This window comes from Protopterus annectens, chromosome 2.part1 (genome assembly GCF_019279795.1).
Source record: "Protopterus annectens isolate FY-2018-M chromosome 2.part1, PAN1.0, whole genome shotgun sequence".
Lineage (NCBI taxonomy): Eukaryota > Metazoa > Chordata > Ceratodontiformes > Protopteridae > Protopterus > Protopterus annectens.
In genome coordinates this window covers 1557732354-1557748663 of record NC_056729.1, presented here as the reverse complement: position 1 = coordinate 1557748663, position 16310 = coordinate 1557732354, and the positions used below count along the sequence as shown (strand labels likewise).

General features: G+C 39.7%; 1 protein-coding gene across 2 annotated transcripts in view; it reads left to right on the top strand.

Moving 5' to 3' along the window:
• The window catches only part of PRKCZ (protein kinase C zeta), a 4411399-nt gene that overhangs the window by 3768009 nt on the left and 627080 nt on the right, over positions 1-16310 (top strand). The window lies entirely within an intron of this gene.

The following is a 16310-nucleotide window of genomic DNA, read 5'->3' as shown; positions in this document are numbered from 1 at the left end:
TAAGTGAATAAAAAGACATAAACTGGGAGGTAGTAAAAGAAAAAAATTATTCTTTTAGTAAAAGGGTAAAAGACAGAAATAGAAAATGGGGCTAAGTACTAAAGAAAAAAAGAAAGGAAATTGATGAAAAAGAATATATACAGCTAAAGACGGGAATTTGGCATACTGGTTAAGGTGTGTGACTCAGAAATGCAAGGTACAGTGTTTGATTTTCATTTTTTTGAAAAAAATTGGTTAGGCTTGCAATGGCCTGTTAAGAAAGCTAGCTTAGTAATTGGCTATGAACTTATAAAACCATGAGCCTGAGGAAAAGGGAAAATGAAAGTTTTAGAGTGCTTTCTGTAAATATGAATAGTTAAAAATATAGCATGTGATGTAGATGTAATTATATTAGAAGACACATGATTTCTAACAAATGAAAGATTAGAAACCGAGAAACTATGGGCGAAGAAAGATAATTTGGAATTTGGGAAATGAGAGATGTTCTGGAATAGCCATATGCTCTAGAAATGCAGTAAAGATATTAGATGTAACTAGCAAAAATGGGAAGATTAACCATTATAAATTTAAAAATGGAAGAACAAGTATATAGAATTATTAAATTATATGCATATACTAACTATGAAGAAGGGGAAAGATTATTTCACATTTTAGACTATGTAGTGATAAATGTGAATATTATAATGACAAGAGACATTAACTGTGATTTAAGAGGCAAGCATATAAAGAAAGGAAATGATATAAGAAAACGTTTAGAAAGTTATAAGATGTGGTAAGTTAAAACTTTGGGATAAAAATTCATGGAATTACAAAAGGGGGGGTATGTATAGAACTGAAGTAGATTTTTTATAGTACCAGAAGTTTTAATTATAGGAGAAGGGGAGGTAGTTGAAACAGGATTTTCTGATCACCTTGCAATATAGCTAAAAATAAAAGAAAACAAGGAATATATAAACATAGGCAAAGGAATAAAAAGGATAAATGAGAAAGCATGGAATGAAGAAGGAAACATATTAGTAATACAGTTATGAAAAGATCATTTTACTATGAGCATATTTTATAAAACATTGGTCTGAATGATGGATGATAGTTAAGGAAATATCTAAAAAATGTTTTTTTACAGTGGCAATATAATATGAGTAAACTAGAGAAAGAAAAATATTAAATAACATATAACAATGCATTGGAAGATTTAGAACATAGTGATAGAAAGTACTTTGACAAAGAAAAAGACTTGTATGAAAGAAATCAAGAAAAGATACAAGAACTGATAAATAAGCAAAGATATTTTTACAAGGAAAAAGAGAAGCAGTATCGAGTTACTTAAGCAAATTAGTAAAGGAAGATGGTATTGTAATGAGAGAAATAAAAAATGTAACAGTAGAAATAGAAAGAACTTAGGAAAAGATTATGAATGATATAGTACACTATGTGTAAGAAATGTTTAAAGAAAAAAAAGAAGGTAGTGAAAAACATGGAAAATAAAAAAAGTTAACAGAAAACGAGAATAAAGAATTTGAAAAGGAGATTTATTTAAATGAGCTAGATAAAGTATTAGGACAAATAAATATAGATTTGGCTGCAGACCTAGATGGGATAGGGTGTGAAATGTATAAAAAGTTAAGGGATTGGCAAAAAAGTATTTTTAAAGATTTTGAATGAATGGCGAAATTAAGGTTTTATGTATAGGAATTATGTACTGGAATATTTAAATTCATACTGAAGAAGGAAGATAGAAGAGAAATAAAAAAGAAATGGACACCAATATTATATAATAATAATAATTATAAGATATTTATGAAAATAATACAAAAGAGATTTGAAACAAAAATGGGAAAATACTGTGGAAAGTAGCATATATTATATATATTAAGGAAGGGCTGTCAGAAATTATTAATGATAGTTAGAGAAATTTTGGATGATATGAACAGAAAAGGAGAATCAAAAACCTCAATAAGAAATAATAAGGCAGTTGACACAATTGGACATGAAATCTTATAATTAATAATAAAAGAATGTAATATAATTCAGAAAGTTAGGAAATGATGTATGTCAGTGTATATTAATAATAAAGTAAAAATATTTGTAAATGACGGGTTAAGCCAAGAGGTACATATGAAGTGTGGTGTAAGACAAGGATGCCGAATGAACTGTATACTCTTTTCATTAGTTATGAATGTGAAAGTATGTGAAATAAATTACAAAATGGAGGAGGCTGGGTATACAACACCTGAAAGGTTAAGAATTCCAGTTCTAGTAACATATGCAGATGATATTATAATAATTGCAAACAACAAAGTTTGGGTAAAAGAAGTAATAATTTACAGAAATGAGTATTTAAAGATTATTAAGTCTTTGATTTTATCCAAGGCAATAGGCTATGGAAGTAGAATATGATTTTTACAATTGATTTTTTTTTTTTTGCATGCAAAGTGTATATGTATATATTTATATATATTTTTAAATATATATTTTAGATTGCCAAATGGTCGAAGATTTATATATTTCCAGCCATGAAGTATATTGTCTTGGATAAAATCACAGACTTAATCGGGTTAAGTAAGAGGTACCACATCATTATTAATTTTATTTAAAGTACATAAGGATTATATTATTATCACAGCTACTAAGTAGGGCATGACCAGCTCGAATGTCTCACTGATGGGGGAAGGGATGTGAATTTAACATGTATACCAATAACACTTTGTTTTACAGCATAATAAACCACTGTCTTGCCTGATAAAAAGTATATACAGTGGATATAAAAAGTGTACATGCCCCTGGTAAAATGCCAGGTTTTTGTGATATAAAAAAATGAGACCGCAATAAATCATTTCAAAGCTTTTCCCAAATTTAATGTTACCTGTAACCCGTACAATTCAATTGAAAAACAAATCTGTTGGGGGAAAAATATAAAAAATAAAAAATGTACAATAAGCTGGTTGCATAAATGTGCACACCCTTAAACTAATACTTTGTTGAAGCACCTTTTGATTTAATTACAGCATTCAGTCTTCTTGGGTACACACCTGCTATCAATTAAAGAAACTCTGATTAATCCCAAATAAAGTTCAGCTGTCCTAGTAGGATTTCCCTGACATTTACTCAGTTGCCTGCTACAGCAAAAGCCATGGTTCGCAAAGAGTTTACAAAGCATCAAAGGGATCTCATTGTTGAAAGGTTTCAGTCAGGAGAAGAGTTCAAAAAATTTCCACAGTATTGGATATACCATGGAACACAGTGAAGACAGTCATCAAAAAGGGGAGAAAATGTGGGACACCAGTGAAGTTGCAAAGAACTGGACGTCCTTCCAAAATTGATGAAAAGACAAGACGAAAATTGGTCAGGGAGGCTGCCAAGAGACCTACAGCAACAATGAAGGAGCTGCAGGAATTTCTGGTAAGTACTGGTTGTGTACTACATGTGACAACAATCTCCCGTATTCTCCATATCTCTGTACTATGCGGTAGGGTTACAAGATGGAAGCCTTTTCTTACACAGAAAAACATTCAGGCCCGGCTAAAATTTGCAAAACAATACATCAAGACTCCCAAAAGCATGTGGGAAAATGAGTTATGGTCTGATGAGACCAAAGCTGAACTTTTTGGCCACAATTCCAAAAGGTACATTTGGTGCAAAAACAACACTTTGCATCACCAAAAAGAACACCATCCCCACGGTGAAGCATGGTGGTGGCAGTATCATGCTTTGGGTTGCTTTTCTTCAGCTGGAACTGGGGCTTTAGTCAAGGTGGAGGGAATTATAAAAAGTTCCAAATATCAGTCCTTTTTGGCCCAAAACCTTAAGGCGTCCGCTAGAAAGCTGAAGATGAAGAGGAATTTCACCTTTCAACATGACAATGACCCCAAGAATGCATCCAAATCAACAAAGGAGTGGCTTCACCAGAAGAAAATTAAAGTATTGGAAGCACCCAGACAGAGCTCAGACCTAAATACAATAGAAAAGCTGTGGGGTGACCTGAAGAGGGTTGTGCACAAGAGATGCCCTCACAATTTGACTGAGTTGGAGTGCTTTTGCAAGGAAGAGTGGGCAAATATTGCCAAGTCAAGATGTGCCGTGCTGATAGACTCTTACCCAAGAAGACTGAATGCTGTAATTAAATCAAAAGGTGCTTCAACAAAGTATTATTTTAAGGGTGTGCACACTTATGCAACCAGCTTATTATACATTTTTATATTTTTCCCCTAACAAATTTGTTTGTTTTTCAATTGAATTGTACAGATTATAGGTCGCATTAAAGGTGGGAAAAGTTTTGAAATGATTTATTGTGATCTCATTTTTTATATCACCAAAACCTGGCATTTTAACACGGGTGTGTACACTTTTTTTTATATCAACTGTATATAGTTAAAAAGCCTGTGAGGAAACTATTACTCTCTTATTTTGGATGGCACAGTGGTGCAGCGGTAGCGTTGTCACCTCAAAGCAAGAGGTTCTCCGGTTCAATTCTCGGCTGGGGTGCTTTGTGTGTGTAGTCTGCATGTCCTCCCTGCATTTGTGTGGGTTTCCTCTGGGTGCTCTGGTTTCCTCCCACATTACAAAGACATGCATCTGGAGCATTTATCCCCAGGCCTCTGCTGAAAATTGGCTTTGTTCCAAGTCGGACTTTCCCAGTTAACAAATGTTAAATAAATAAATAAAATTTTGTTTTACTTGGATAGCTTGTCTATGTACTCAGTTAAGGATTTTCGACTGGAAACAGACTGCCTACCCTGCTTGGATTACTTTTGAATACTTAGTAATTCTGTATAATATTTCAAATTATATATTTTTTATTATTTTTTTGACTTAGGACAAGTAAGTTTGCTACCTCTACTACCATTATTTGATCTGATTAATATACAGTGATTAAATAAATATATTAGGATTGAAAATATTCCACAAAGAGAAGTTTCTTACACTGTTTTTTTCTTGAACCCACTAAACTTGTTTAGTGAGTTGTTTGAGACATTGGGGATACCACAAAGATTACCTGTATATTGCAAAGTCTAAACTCCATGCACTGACTGTGACATGATGTCACCATGCAAGTCAGGACTGAGATGGTTGATGGACCCCCTTTCTGCAAAGGGATTACTGCTGCTGTTCTTCACTCTGCCAGAACCTAGCCAATGCTCAGGCTGTGGTTAAAGAGAGTGCCAAGTAGTTCAGCTAGGTCTTGTTTTAGATTTTTAGTAAGCAACCTGGGATGTTATGTGGTCCCATAGAGGCCAGGTTTTTGGCCTTGGAGAATGCTTGTATGACCTGTTCTTTGGAGATATTCTGTAGTGGACTGGTGTCAGGAATGCTTTGGGGTATGGCTGGTGGGGATGGGGGGTTGACATTATTGTCAAATCTGTCAGCTAGTAGTTTGGCAATTTCCTCAGGTTCATTGTGAGTGGTACTGTCCACTATAAGTCTGGCACACAGCTGGGCATTCCCTTTTAGGGATGCTAATTTAGTCACGTAACTAGCCTTAGAGGACTTTGCAAGATATCTGATTTGCTTGTTCAAGCTATGGAGGGTATTCCTCCTCTGTTCAGTAAGTTCCCTCTTGTTCTTAGATAACAGTTTCTTTATTTTGTTGTATAAATTATTTATACTTGCAGTACAGCAGGGTTGCTTGTTTTTTTTTTGTGAAGTCCTGGTTTTAGTCCTGTCAGGTACAGCCGAGTCACTACATTTGTTTAAGTGGCTATGTAGAGCATTTGTGTACTCTTCTGCATAGGAGTCATTATTAGTGGTGTTAGCAGGGGCTTTCAAACTTTTTATACCATCACTTAGTAGGCTGTAGTTTGCTTTGAGAAGCTTTTCAGTTTTTTTTTGTTTTTTTTGCTTCTGTGGGGGGTGTCAGCTTTGATCTTTAATTCAAATGAGACTTTTTTATGGTCTCACCTTACCAGGGAGGGCAACACATGGGGATAGTGCTATGAACCCTCATGTTGGGGAGAACTAGGTCTAGGACATTTGAGCCCCTTGTATGGGTGCAGACCTGCTGATGTTCTTCGTGTTTCACTGTTGCAGTCATAACTGTAGGGTGCTCCTGCCGGCAGGCAGCCCGAGGTCGGCCAGAATCCCAAAGTCTGGGTCCGGCGTCGGCTGTATAAGCTAGTATCCTGACGTCAGTATGCCTTGGTACATAGCCCTCAGCCGACGCCATCTTCTCCAGTCTTTCTTGCCGTGCGGTGGAAAGCAGCTCACAAAATGTTGGTTGGCGATTTTCGAACAGCGTATTTGGTTGTTGTCGGTCCGAAGTTGTTACTTCTCTTCTCAAAGCTAAGTACCCCGTTGGGGAATCTTTTTCTTGTTCCTCCGATGTCAGAAAAAGTTAATAATTGTATAGCGTGTGGGAAACAAATACCTCATAAAGATTTCCACTCTTACTGTCTACCTTGCTTAGGCCCTGACCACGACGTTTCTTGTTGTCGGTTCTGTGCCAGGTTCAACTCTCATACTATCAAGCGCAGGTACGATTGGGCTTTAAATTATTTTGGCAGACGCTTCAATTATAGAATGTCGTCGGACACTACCGGAGTTCAAAAGAAGCGCAAAGACAAAGACAGGCCTCCGAGGTCCAAACAGGACTCGTTGCAGCTGGAGCCAGCTTCCGGTTCGGCTGTCGTCAGTGAGGCGCTTTTGCAGCCCCTGTCGTCCGCCACTTCTGAACCGATGGCCGGACTCCCATGGGGAGCCATCAAGGCCCACTATTTTAACTGCTGCAGGACCTTCGGACGTCGCTCCTTCAGATGGGTCCGGAACCGCTGTGCAGGTACCGGCTTCTGAGGGGGTTTTCAGGCCTACTCACATCACTATTTCAAAGGCAAAGGCAAAGACAAAGACTCCTACTAAGTCTAAAGTTCCAGCTCAAGCTGCTTCTGAATCCACTCCCAAGACACAAAAACAATTATTGAGGATGGCTGAAGATTTGCTTACAATGATTAGGGGTTCTCACATACCTCCTGAGAAAAGGCCTCGACAGGATGTTACTCTGGATTCCTCTGACCAGGCTTCTGTATCTTCTGTTTCTTCCTCTGATCAGGACTATTCCTTTCCCCCTTATGAGGATTCGGATGCTGAGGATTCTTTGCCCTCGGCCTCTCCGCCTGAGGATTTTTCTTTTGGGGAAACCTTGCATGAGATGAGGGAACATTTTCATTGGGAAGGACAGGAATATTCTGCTTCCAAAACAGGCTTAGAGAATTTCTTCTTCTTCCTCAGCATAGGCCTTTAGCTATCCCTCCTGTCTTGGACATTGTAGATGATGCTTTTCTGAGGCTAATTTGAATCCTGATTCCATGCCTCCTGCTCCTTCTAAGCCTGATAGATTTTATAGGGTTCCTGACTCTCATTTATTTTTATTTAAAAACCCTTCTGCAGATCCTGAAACTATTTCTCAGGGCTCTAAGGCTGCTAAGGTTGCTACTTCTAAAAATCCTATTCCCTCTGAGAAGGATTCTCGTGCTTTAGACAGGTGGGGAAAAAAGGTATATACTTCTGCTACCCTGTCTGTAAGGGCTTTAAATTGCCAGTTTCATATGTTTAAATATCAGCAATTTCTTTTGTCTGTTTTAAAGCAAAAGCTTGCTTCCCTTCCTGCTTGTGCAGAGGATAAGGAACTTCAGGATGTTTTGCATGCTACTGAACAGGTTAACAAACATAGCTTACACTGTGGTTTTGATGCTTTGGATGCTTCTTGCAGGGCTGCTGCCTCTGGTACTGTGATTAGGAGACGTGCCTGGCTTCGTGAACAAAGTTTACCTGAACAGGTTAAGGCTAAGTTATTAGATGCCCCTGTTCAACAAGATGTTCTTTTTGGTTCTAAGGCTGAGGAAGTTATTAAAAAGATGGAAGAAAAGGCAAAGTCCATGCAGACTGTAAAAGATTTCTTGCAAGTTCAGCCTCCTAGATTTTCCAGGAATTGGCCCTCTAAAAATTGGTCCTTTCCCACGTCTGACAGGCCTCAAAGGGGAAGATATAGACGCTCCAGAGGTCGTGGTCAAGGCCAGACCTCTTACAGATCTAGACAATGGACTGCTTCTTCACCTAGAAGGGGAGAAGACAGATCCCAATCTCAAAGAAAGCAAACTCAATGACTCTCTCGGTTGGGCTTCAGGACCCCTTTACCTGGACGCCCCTCTCGGACAGAAATTGGACTCATATTACCCAGGACAGATGGGTATTGGACGTGATTTTAAAAGGTTACAAATTCCACTTTCACAATTTGCCAAGGACTCACGGTTGGCCAGATCTGCCAAAACTTCAATGGTCAGAGGCCTTAACTCAAGTGGATGCTCTTCTGGCCATGAGAGCCATAGAGCCTGTTCCACTCTCGGAAATGGGAAAAGGGTTTTATTCAAGGCTGTTTCTGGTTCCCAGAAAACAAAACTCATGGAGACCTATTCTGGACCTTTCTGTGTTAAACACCTTTTTGGAAATTCCAAAGTTCAAGATGCTTACTCTGCAACAGCTAATTCCAATGCTCTCTCAGGACGCCTGGATGGTGACATTGGACTTAAAGGAAGCCTATTTGCATATCCCTATCAGACAAGAACGCAGGAAATTCCTCAGGTTCAAGGCAGGTTCGAGGCACTTTCAATTCTCTGTTCTGCCCTTTGGTTTATCTACTGCCCAGAGTCTTCACCAAGTGCCTGGCACCAGTAGTGGCTTACTGCAGACTTCAGGGGATCCAGATTTACCCCTGTTTGGACGACTGCCTTATTCAGGCAGACAGCAAAGATCTTCTGCTTCAACATCTGGACTTTGTTCAACGTCTTCTCCTACTACTGGGATTCTCTGTGAACATAAAAAAGTCACATTTGATCCCTTCTCAACAAATGGTATTCTTGGGAGCCCTCTTAAATACAACCTTACAAAGGGCCTACCTCACTCCAGAAAAACAAACTCAGCTGGCTTCTACTTTCAACTCCTTGGCAACTCTATCTCAGCTCACTGCAAGGAAATTCCTGCAGGCTCTGGGCTACATGGCTTCCTGCATTCTGTTGATTCCAAACGCAAGGCTTCACATGAGAAAGCTTCAATGGTATCTGAAAAGTGTATGGTCACAGCATTACCACGATCTGGATATTCTGATTCCTCTGATCCCCTGCCTCCAGAAGGAGTTCCTCTGGTGGTCCAGGGCATGCACTTTAAATGAAGGAAAACCTTTTCGTCTCCCTCAACCTACTCAAATCCTAACCACGGACGCCTCGGATTATGCTTGGGGAGCACACTTTCTAGACAATTGCCAGCAGGGAACCTGGACAAAGGACCATCTTCACTGGCACATCAATCTGAAGGAAATGTTGGCAGTTCAAAATGCCCTTTAGCCTTCAAAACCTTTTACAACCAGGGCCTCTGCTAATTCGCACAGACAACACCACGGTCATGTGGTACATCAACAAGCAGGGGGGTTCTCATTCATACCCCCTTTGCAGACTAGCTATGGGTTTATGGGACACAGCTCTAAATTTGAATCTGCATCTCCAGGCTCAATTCATTCCAGGGAAACAGAATCTCTTAGCAGACAGCCTGAGCAGAAACATTTCAGATCCTCACGAATGGATGCTAGACACCAACTTGTTCAACAGGATTACTGCAGTTTGGGGATGTCCCCAGATAGATCTGTTTGCATCCCATCTCAATCATCAGCTGCCTCGCTTTTGCACCAGGTCCTTCCACAAAACAGCATGGAGAGTGGATGCCCTGTCCTTCAGCTGGAGAAGCCTTTCAGCATATGCCTTCCCTCCTCTTCCTCTACTGCCTCGGGTACTACTGAAGATAAAGCAGGACAAGCCCAAGTTCCTCATCTTGATTGCTCCAAATTGGCCTCGACAGTTTTGGTATCCAACCTTAAAGCTCCTGTTCTTGGGGCCTCCTTGGATTCTTCCACTGAACCCTTCGCTTCTGTCCCAGCATCAGGGTCAGTTACTACATTCCAATCTCAAGACCCTTTGCTTGGCAGCTTGGCTCTTCAAAGGAATTTGATTTCCTCTAGTCTTCCCAAGCAAGTTTTGGATGTTCTTTTGGAAGCTAGACGGCCTAGCACTAGGAAATCCTATGCCTCTAAATGGAAGAGATTTTCTATTTGGATGCAGGACCGAGGCTCTGATCCTCAGGTTCCTGATCTCTCCTCTATTTTGCTTTACCTTTCGGAACTTTTATCTAAAGGACTTTCCTTTTCTTCCATTAAGATTCATGCTTCTGCTATCTCTGCGCATTTCAGTTCTGATCCTCCTGTTTTTTCACATCCTTTGGTGAAGCAGTTCTTGAGAGGGGCTAAAAATTTGCGGCCTCCAAGGACCCCTCCTGTCCCTGCCTGGGATCTTAATTATGTTTTAGAAAAACTTACTTTGCCTCCTTTTGAGCCTGCTGCATCTTCGGATATTAGGTTTCTATCCTGGAAGACTGTTCTTTTGTTAGCATTGACCTCTGCCAGAAGGGTCTCAGAGTTGCAAGCTCTCATGGCTGTGGAACCATACCTTATTTTCCATCAGGACAGAGTATCCTTGAGGACCAATCCTACTTTCATGCCTAAGGTGATTTCGAAAGTGGCTTTGAATCAGACAATTCACCTTCCTACTTTTTTTCCAAATCCTCAAAATAAAGGGGAAAGGATTTTGCATTCATTGGATGTGCACAGACAGTTACGATTTTACTTGGACAAGACTAAAGATTTCAGAAAGTCTAACCAATTGTTTGTTTCCTTTGCCTCCAGTTCTCTTGGAAAACCTATTTCTAAACAAACTATTTCCAAATGGATTGCTTATGGAATCAGATTTTGTTACACTCATCATGGGAAACAGTTTCCAGGGACCATTAGAAGTCATTCTGCTAGAGCAGCTGCTACTTCTACAGCTTTCCTCAGAGGAGTCCCTACCAAGGATATCTTGGAAGCTGCCACTTGGAGTTCTGTGCATACTTTTTCCAAGCACTACAATCTCCCCTTGTTTTCTAAGTCTAGGGCAGGCTTTGCCTCTGCTGTCTTGCAGGGTATTCTTGCCTCCCCTTCTTCTATCTAAAGCCTCCTCCCCCTCTACACTGTTTTGGGATTCCACCCTACAGTTATGACTGCAACAGTGAAACACGAAGAACATAGTACAGTTGTGTACACCTACCATAAATGTAGATGTTTGAGTGTCTTCACTGTTGCAGTCGGGGTTTCCCTCCCTCCTATCCCCTCTTTTTCTCATATTTGTGGTGTATTTGTGTTTCCTTGTTGGATTCATTTTTGATTTATTGGGGACTTCTGACATCTAGGGCAAGAAAGGCTGGAGAAGATGGCGTCGGCTGAGGGCTATGTACCAAGGCGTACTGACGTCAGGATACTAGCTTATACAGCCGACGCCGGACCCAGACTTTGGGATTCTGGCCGACCTCGGGCTGCCTGCCAGCAGGAGCACCCTACAGTTATGACTGCAACAGTGAAGACACTCGAACATCTACATTTATGGTAGGTGTACACAACTGTACTTTCCCTGGCATTTGAATTAACAAAATCCAGGAACTTCAGAGCAGTCGTTTTTTGTGCTCATATAAGTTGCCCAATCAATGGAAGGATAATTGAAATCTTCCATGACCAAGATATTTGGCTGTATACTGAGTGACTCCAGCAAGTCCAGGAAGGCAGTGTGCTTCTCCTGGTTCATGGTGAGAGACCTGTAGCTAGTGATGATGTGTTAGGATATTTTGCCTATAGTTATTTGGACCTAGAGTAACTCAAGGGAATTGTACTGTTTACCAGTCTTGAGGTGTATTTGGAATTAATGAAGATTGATACACCTCCACCTTTGGTTCTTTCATTCTCATTTTGAAGTCTGTATATGTGAAAGGCATTGTAGCCTTGTACAACCGGGCTGCTCTCTGCGGCCTTGAGCCAGTTTTCAGTGACTGCAGACACGTCAGAATCTTCTAAGGTGAGGAGCTCTTCCAGGGAGTGCAGTTTACTGTTTAGGCTCCTAGCATTAAGTAGCATGACCTTGAGTTTGTCTCTAGTAGATTTTTTTACGTCGGAAATTTTGTTGTTTTGACCTTGCCTAAAAAAGGCACTAAGGGGGATGCAAACAACTTTTCCAGTATCCGAAAGCATTCAGGTGAAGGCCATCTCTGGTAAAGCAGTGTGGTCTGTTGACCATGTCTTCTCAGGCTTTCAGATACTAGATCCCCCTGGAGTGACACCAGAAGCTAAGCAAGTTATCGAAATCAATCATTTTTTTGTCTGCATTGTGCCATCATCCTAGCTGAAGGTAGAATGCTGCTTAGGGCTAAGGACAAACCTGCCAGGGACATATAATCTGAGAATTCATATATTCCAGAGAGGTATGTCTCAAGTCATTCACTCCAGCATGTACTATGACAGAGTCATAATAATTGTTGCTGAGTGACTTGAGTGCGTGCATGGTACCAGACAGGCAGCTGATTGTGACCTTTTCGTTGTCCAACCTGGTGAGGGGGACATTTGTATCTCTCACTGTTGAGTTGCCTGTGACTAGGACATTAGGTTTTGAGGTGTTTTGCCTTAGGGGTTTAATTGTTGAGACACTGATATGTGTGTGTTACGATGTGTAGTGGTGGATGCTGTCCGTGTACCAGTATACATATGTTGTTTGCACTTGGGAGGTCAACTGGTGCCCTAGGCCCTAGGCAACAGGGCTCCAAGGCACCCCCCACCACACCACCCGGTGCCACCATCCTGGTCTACCTACACTAAATAAATACTAGAAAAGTGCCCCTACTAGAGCGTCGCCCTAGGCGGCCGCCTAGTTGGCCTATGCCTAAGGCCGGCTATGCTTAGTGAGTACCTCCGTATGTGTGGTCTATGTGTTTTGACCGTATCTTTTGTGAGTGTAGAGGTGTGTGTTCTGACAACCTGTTTGATGTCTTGTTTATTGTTACATGAAAAGACTAATTCTAGTTTTGTGGTATAGTTGCATCTCTCACGTACTATATTTGTTTGCTTTATGAGCAATTAGTTGTCAGTATACATGAGGCAGTTGTTACATTGCCTCAGGATGCGCATGTCAATCAGGCTGGTTGGAGAAATGTTGAGAAACTGACTGTCCATAGTAGTAGGTAATTCTTAAGTGCTAATTTCTGAGAGGGCAAATTTGATCAGCTATTGCTGTGGGATTAACAAGGCGACTAATTCTATAGAAGATTTGTTAAACAGATGCAGTAATTGGAGGGTTCTTTAAAAACGGGAAAGAGCAAATAAGTGAAATATGTGGGGACATGCAGAATAATGTTCAGAAAGAGGATTAGAATAAAGAACTTGAGCAATTTATGTAATTGAGTGACTGATAGTTAAAAACAATACTACGTATGTATAATATAGAAAAACGTATGAAATATGTTTACAGTCATTTGTTTTGTTTTCTATAATTGTACGTGTACCCATTTCATTGTTAAAACTGTGTCAGTTTAATAAAAACCATTATTATGTGCTCTGTGATCTCGTTATACCAGAGATTAAAAATCATACACATTTCTACAGAAGAAGAGTGTTTTCTTCATTTCTAACATTCCCTGACTAAAATGCCATACTTTAAAGCAGTTAAAATGGTGGGGTCAAATTCATTGCACTAAGGTCCTTAAGGGTAGAGTAACAGTCTTGCATGCATTTTATAGGTGACCACTCTATTGTTATTGCTGGAAAGTTTCATAAAGAAATCTCAGAGGAGACAACAACTGCAGCATTTTATACATTGGTATCAGATGCATTTGTTCATATGTCTTCATTTTACAGTTTGACATTTGCTTTATATGTTGTTTCTGTTGTGTTGTTGTGCAGTTCTCCTCAGTATGCATAATACTGTGATGACCTAGAATATTACTTTACTAAGTTGTCATTATGCCAGAGATAAACATTTCTATACATTTTAACAAAATAGTTCAAAGACGCTGATTTATAGGATCATAGGAGGTTACTAGACTATTAGCTCTAAGGCCTCTACAAGCCTAGCCATATTATACTCTTGTTTCCTTATGGACCAAGATATATAGTCTATGTTTGTACACGAATTTAAGATCAGCACTTGCTGCCCTTGTCTAAGAGGGACATAGGTGAAACCCCAGTGTAAATTTATGGATTCCCATGCAGATGTCCAGTTTACACATAAACAGACTCATTAAGAAGCTCTGTTTTACATGAATTGAGAGTTTGTTCCAGAGGAGTGGCAACCTGTGGGAGACATATCTGTCTCTCCAGCATGTACTGTTAATATTGCAGGCTAGGTTAAGATCCCTAGAGCAAGTGAGTCTTGTCCCTTTGGATTTATGGATGTGCAGCAGCTTCATCAAGGCAGGGTCTGAGACTGGTCTGTAGGGCAAGCACAAGTTTCCTATGAATTGTCTGTACAATATTGAGTAAAGTGACAGGGCCTTCAGTCTGTCAGTGTAGGTTATGTGTTATAGGCCCTAAATTTTCTTGGTGAGAAACCTCTGAGGTCTCTCCAGATGCTGCAGATGTCTGGTGAGGTACATACAGAAGGGAGCATTATACTCTATTTGTAATGCTTGTTTGCTATGATTTGTTAAAACTTTTTTTGGGCACCTGCTCTTCTTTGACAGGTGACATCTGATGTGCCACTGGTGCAAGTTATGTGAACTCGGCTGAATGTATTATCTGAAGGACAAAACCTCAGAAGTACAGAACCCCCTCATAATGTGCAGTAGTGCTGTTAACAGATGTAAGTCCAAGTTCCTGACATGAGGTAAGAACTCTCGGCCTTCCCAGCATTGTGCATTTGTAGTCTGCTGAACAAAGGACACACTCACATCCTGTTTGGAACCATGAGATCCTGTCATATTACTGGAACTGTGTTTTCATCCCTGTGTTTTTAAACAAATGTGGCACAAAATATTTTTTTTCTGATCATTACTTACTTTTGATTTAAGAGTCCAAATCTTTGCAACATAAACTAGTAAATCCCTTTGATCCACTAAGTTTTGTAATGAAGGCTGCAGTTTTCATCATATTCTGCTGTTTCAGCTGTTTTTGTAATCATTCCACGAACTGAGGGCTAGAATCCAATATGTTCTCTGGGGGATATTTTGTTTTGCCAAGACACTTCACAAAGTTAAAAAAAAAGTCTCCATTTAGATAAAGTATGCATTAAAATACATTTGAAAAACTGTAGAATGCAACACAGAATTTCCTTAGGCCTCCATCTGGAACCCTTTATCTTTCGGTGAAACGGATGTAGTTTGTAAGAAAAATGTTTTTAAATGAAGACCATGTATAGAGTTTTAGATTTTTTCTCTTCCTTTCTTTTTGTTGATGTTTGCTCGTATCCCTCTCTCCCCCCCTGTATTAGATCGGCCAAATAAGGCTGAATGATAAGTAGTTCAAAGGGGCATATGTTCAAGAAATATCTTCATCTAATAAGAAAATGAAACTCATGGACTGAAAGAAAATTGTCATTACTGACATATTAAATAATAGTATTACAACCCTCCATTAAAACAGCACAATTTAACCATTTCAGTTCCTTAAGCAGACCCAGTTTCATGTAGTAAATCACACGTTTTACCCTTTTATTTGGGATTTGATAAACAGTGTTGTTTTGTATGTTCTTCATTTAGTTTGGATGCTGTGTGCGAAATATTTAAGCTTTGATAAGAAGAATTCAGTGGAGCTGTCTTCTGATGTCTTCTGAAAAAAAAGCAGTATATGTTGCTCATGTGATGTTCCTGTTTTTTAGTTGAGCAGTGTTCACTTTTTCCTTTTTGAAGCATAATAGTAGAGCTCTGTGTGAAGAGCAGCTAAACATTAAAGGCATCATTATTGGATGCTGCGTTGGTGCAGCGGTAGCATTGTCGCCTCACAGCAAGAGGTTCTTTGGTTTGATTCTCGGCTGGAGTTCCTTCTGTGTGGAGTCTGCATGTCCTCCCTGCGTTCATGTGGGTTTGCTCTGGGTGCTCCGGTTTCCTCCCACATTACAAAGACATACACCTGGAGCGTTTCTCCCTTGGACACCGCTGAAAATTGGCTTTGTTCCAAGTAGGACTTTCCCAGTTAAAATGTTAAATAAATAAAACAAATAATTATATGTAGTAGCGTTATAGAATTATAGTACGAGGACTGTTTTCATTTTCTTATGAGCTGCTTGTCTTGAGCTCTGGAAGACATCAGCATAAGAGACATGTAGTTTTTGGTGTTGCATATGTGATATTTGTCCTCATTTATTTAATTCCCTTTCTATATTTGCTTTGGCCATATCAATTCCTTCTATAGGTTTAGGCAAAATAGATACAATTTTCTGTCTCCTTTCTTAAAGAGAGCATCTAATGTAGGGAGAGTTGGGTGACTTTAA